Below are 5,343 nucleotides of genomic sequence, written 5' to 3' on the forward strand. Positions count from 1 at the left end.
CGTGCAATCGGCCCACCGGAAGGAGGCGCCCGGGGCAGCCGGCGCGGGGAGCGGCGGCGGAGCCGCGGGCGAGGGGGCCTGCAGGGAGGGAGAAGGGGAGGGCGACAGAGGAGTCTCGGCGGCGGCGGCGCAACCGGCTGCGGTGTCGCCCGTCATTCGAGTGCTTCACCAGGTGGTGCCATAGCAAGTGAGCTCCTCGTCCTTCATGGTGTCTTCATGATGGCGGACGGCAGCGTGGTGGTGAGCACCGCGTCCTCGTCTTCAGCGGGGTCTGGCCGGCGCGACGAAATGAATGGCAGGCTGGGTGACGGTGAGCCCCCTGATCGTTGTCCTGCAAACAAATTAAAGACGATTGATCTTATCCCAACGCGTAGACGTTACTTAGCCAAGAGGATCGGGAACAATTTAACAAGTTTTATCTTGTGCGCTAGCTAGAATATCTCGCTCAATCGTATCTTGCAAAACTAAGGAAAATATAGAATCATATTGTGTCATCTCACATGCCTGACTGGCTGTACGTGGATCTTCATGGAAATTTCGATGCCGCCTAAACAAGACACCTCCATGTGCTCATATCTCGGAGGTTCATCCATTTTATTTAATTTTAGCTGGTTAGTATACGGGTATTTGGGTATGTATACACGTGCTGGCTGGCCAGTACGCGGGTACTCATACACATACTGCCAGGTACCTTGCCTGCATGTTACAGATGTAGACTTGGCATTCAGAATAGTAGATGTATGCAGGGTTAATTTTTTTAATGAAATTTCAGTGAAATTTTTGAAATCACGCATATTTCAGGGGGCGTGCTACGCATCAGCCGGCTGATATTTTTAAATGATCAGCCGGGTCGCGAGCTGTCAGATCTGCCGCATCGACCGGTCGAGCGCGCCTCCACCATTGCAACACGGGTCTTGTTATAGAATTATTCTGCAACACGGGTCTTGTAGCACGATTTTTTTGCAACAACTGTTTTGTTGCAAACAACGTTTTTGCAACTAAGGTTTTGTTGTAATTTTTTTTTCAAATGAGGTCTTTTTGCTGATATTTTCGCGAGGTTTTGTTGTAAAAACATAAACCCGTCGTAGACCACTGCAACACCGCATATGTTTCAGAAGCATAGCCCATGTTGCATGAAAATGGTATGTAGGCCCTCACTTGATGCGTGTCATCCAGGGAAGGTGGCGGACGCGGCTGCTGCGATCCGCCGGTTGATAGTAAGCGTTTCCTTATTTCAGTCAGTTCCGAAATATTTTTAACACTGAAATTTCAAAAAAGATTCAAAATAAATTTAAATTGGATTAGGATTATTAAGATTAAGTGAAATTTGAAATGTGTGAATTCCGAAATTTTGCATATTTTGATGTTGTCTGAAATTATTTTGATTCCGAAACTCAAAACCTTGTATGTACGTGTAGAATATTAGCCAGCATGCATGTGTAAAGCTATACCCCAGACCATGTAGTGCAAGCAAATATATGTTTTTGATAGTTGATCTTCACTGATTCTAATTCTCTTAATATGGGCCTTTCACCTCACTAAGTGTGCCATGTCAACATCTGCTAACACTATTTTGCAACCCATGCATACTCTTTATTTACACATAGTAACTCTTGATTTGGATCATTTTCTTCATACATAATACTTCTAAAATTAATCTTTAAAATTTCGCCGCGACCAAATTAAACCACCTAGTATCAGTTAAAGTTAATCCTTAATCCAAGGATTGACTAGTGCATGTGCATACACGCGCGTACGTGTACCTATCAAGTATAGGCGTGCACAATCTGCACTTAAGAAAAACCATTCATATCAGAACTTAAATTTTTCTGATTAGCACAAAGCACAAAACACATCAAACAGCCACGCACCTAGCGATCTTCGACCCTCGTTCCAGTCTCTCGACCCCATCGAATCCGGAAAATTAACTAGGATCATATCACCCGTAATGCATCATGAATCTGATTAACCCTATCATCATCATACAAACAAACAAAATGAGACCCAAGAATGCTATAGCTACATCCCGCCGAACGCTTTTAGGCTTGCCGCCGGCGGCAATCGCCAAGGCCGCGTCTCCGTCGCCCTCCTTATCCTCAGTGGTCTCTAGTGGTAGTGGTTCGGGCTCGATTTGCAGGAAGCACCTGCAGATGGGGCACCTGTCAATCTTCTTGAGCGCGAGCTTCAAGCACGCACCATGGAAGACGTGGGGCCTAGAGCATCCCGGCCACGCAGCAAGATCGTCTCCCTCGAGCAGGTGCAAACAGACGGGGCAATCCAGCCCAGCTGCTTCGCTCTCCGCGATGCGCCGCATCGGCGCCGTTTCGGGCAGGCGGTACTCCATTCCGCCATGGCACTGGCACTCGGGCCACGGCTCCTTCGACATGCCATCTGCCACCGCGAACACGCTCTCCCTGCGCTCCGGGGTGTCGTCAGCCTCCGGGAAGCTAAACGCGTCAAAGCGCACCTCGACTCCGGCTCGCCGCCCAAGGCGGTGCTTCATCTCGGGCAACAAGATCAAGTTCGACCATAGGTCCCGGAGCCTTTCACGGAGGTGGCCGGGGTATACCATCGCGGACAGCGACGCGCCGACCAACCGCAGAGCCCTCGCAGTGTTGCGGGCAGGCGGAACGACGAACCGAATCGTGTGCCCCTCCGTGTCTCCCCGCACTAGCTGCTCGCCTCCGTCCGACGGCGTCGAGAAGAGGGTGTGGCGGTAGACCACCACGATCTTCATGCCATCTCCTTTTTCTTGGCTCTTCTGCGTGAAAGTGGTCATAATGGCTGCAGTATTTAACTCCTCGTAGGTTCCGTCATCGTCATCATCAGAACTCAGCGTCTCTTCTTCTCCATCTTCATCTTCGTCCACCTCCTCTTCAACCTCTTCCTCCACCTTCGGCGTAGCAGGAGGGTAACACTTAAGCTGGATGACGCTCGGTCCGTCCATGGAATACGCTTGTTATCTTGATATTCTCCGCCTGTAATCCTCGATGGTGAACAATAGCTCTCGCCCGTCCCGTCAATGGATCGCCTGCTTTGGTAGTGCGTTCGTGCAAGCATATGCTCCTGAGCTTATATGGGCGATGATTCGTCTGCCGATTCCGGATTGCGCTCCCAGAGGAAGAGTAACTCCTCAGTTGTACTCGGACTCCAGCAAAAATAGATTCCAGATTCCCCTATCATAATTCGGACTAAATCTCTGACCCATCCCGATGAGGATTCGGACTCTCTCGGAGCCGCCCGCGATCATCCACGTAGTCACGTACGGATCGAGGCCTACGGGTCATGCACGTACGCACTCGTGCCAATGTTGGAGTCCTTGTGCACCACCCTTTTCTTTTCTCCCGGAAAAGAAACCACTTGTGTCGCACCGTGTCTTCGATGTTGCCATCACAAGTTTCACACGATGGACACCATGAGAAAGGACTGCTGAAACACCCACCCATGCACGCATCCATCGCGTGGTAGGTTCTGCGTTTGAACGGATGAGAAGGATTAGAAGAAGCTGCAGCGGAGAAGACAATTATTTAACCTTTGTGATTTAACTAAGTGAGAAGCACACGGATCGGCGAGCGGCGAACTCTCCGGTGAGCGCGTACCTTTACAATCTGTCATGAAGCACGAGGAAACTGCCAAGAACAAAAGCCACTCGCTTTGGTTTGGTTTCCTTCGGGCATTCCGGCAAACCATCATCAGCTCAGCTGCTACCACTTAGTTAAAAGAGATATTGGAAACTCGGGATCGTGTAGAGCCAATCTACACCTTGGGCATGTGTCTGTGACGCCTATAGTCGGAATACTTTCTCCATTCCATTCCCCATTGCTAGCTTTTCATGCCTCTTTAGCTTTGTTTTCCACTCCCAACATTCCCATAGTGCTAACTCCACATGCCAAATTATTTTCTATAGATCTACCTTTCATATGCTTATTTCCCAAGTTTCCTTTCATATGCTTTAGGCACTAGAAAAGGTTGATTGTGACATGAGCAAAGTTTTGCACACACTTGGATGCCCAGTTCCTGACTATAAATATACCCTTGGAGCATCAGGAGAAGGCCCATGAACCTAAAACATCTTGCCTCATCTTAGTGATCTTCTCATGCCAAGCGCTGTGCCACCACATTCCCTACTTGTTATCCTTGGCTGGCGGTTTAACCACCTCTGAAGATCAAAGATGAAGATCGCCTAAGCAACGGAGCTCCTGAAGGCTGTCACGATGTGCAAGAGCAAGACCAGCATCCTGGCGGCCAGGCTCCTCATCCAAGCCTCGCTCCGCCGTAGTAGCGCCACCATCGGCGCCTTCTCCCACAGGATCCACATACTCTCAGCTGCCGCCGACCGGAAGAAGAGCGCCATGATGGAATGTCACAAGACACTCGTGATGCGAAATGTCGAGAAGACACTCGTGATGCATTGTTTGATCAAGAGAATGATGGTGACAGTGGCTGCACTGACTGGACACTGCACCCCATCTTCAACGGCGATGACACCAACTTTTGTTACACCGACGAGTGTGATGTTGATGGTGAGGTCGAAGGTAATGAAGATGATGACGATGTGCTACTCGATGTGTGTGATGAAGACGACAACGATGAACCACCGGTCATGGATGTAATTAGGAACAACCGAGAGGCTGAAGGTTTGGAGTTCAACATTGAGAACGAGATCGATCAGGCGGCCGATATGTTCATCACTAGGTTTCGGAAGCGGATGAATCAGAGCTTCTAGTGATTTTGTGTGTCAATGTCTACCTGCTTGCATGGCCAAGCCTGAAGCTTATACGGACTGCTAGTAGAGTTACAATAGATGATGGGTGTGAGACTGATACACTATCTAGGTAGGGAGAAAAGAACATGGACATATGTTGGCCGTGTGAGAGTAGAATAATTCTTTTTTAGGCGCCTACAAATGAGTTTTCTTTGGGAGAAATAGCAACGTGGTAGTAAAACAGTACTACCAGTTAAAACAGATATTTAACAAATTAGTTTTTTTCGAAAAGGGGTTTTACCCCAGCCTCTAGATCAGAAAGATGCATACGGCTCATATTATTAATAAAAATATCCAGCAACAAGTCTCCAAGTCTCGAAGTATTAAATAAACAAACGCTCATAAGAGCTAAACAGAAAGCCACAACCGGCTGGCAAATAAAAATAGGAGCACTACATGCCTATCCTATTACATGACTGCCATCCAAACCGGTTGAAAATATCCCGAGCTACCATCTCCCATTGGGTAGACGCAGTAACCAAACGCTCCCTGGCCTCCGTCGGAGTGAGTAGCGACCATATGCTGATCAACGCTGTGGCCCTGAAGATAACCTGCAAAAAGTGAATGTTCGTTGATCA

The 5,343-nt window shown here is 48.6% G+C and overlaps 1 pseudogene; it reads left to right on the forward strand.

Annotated features, from left to right (window-relative positions):
* The first annotated feature begins 3,998 nt into the window (after positions 1–3,998).
* LOC123112634 (uncharacterized) lies at positions 3,999–4,743 on the forward strand (annotated as a pseudogene).
* The last annotated feature ends 600 nt before the right edge of the window (positions 4,744–5,343 follow it).

The sequence above is a fragment of the Triticum aestivum genome, chromosome 5B (assembly GCF_018294505.1).
Source record: "Triticum aestivum cultivar Chinese Spring chromosome 5B, IWGSC CS RefSeq v2.1, whole genome shotgun sequence".
Taxonomy (NCBI): Eukaryota; Viridiplantae; Streptophyta; class Magnoliopsida; order Poales; family Poaceae; genus Triticum; species Triticum aestivum.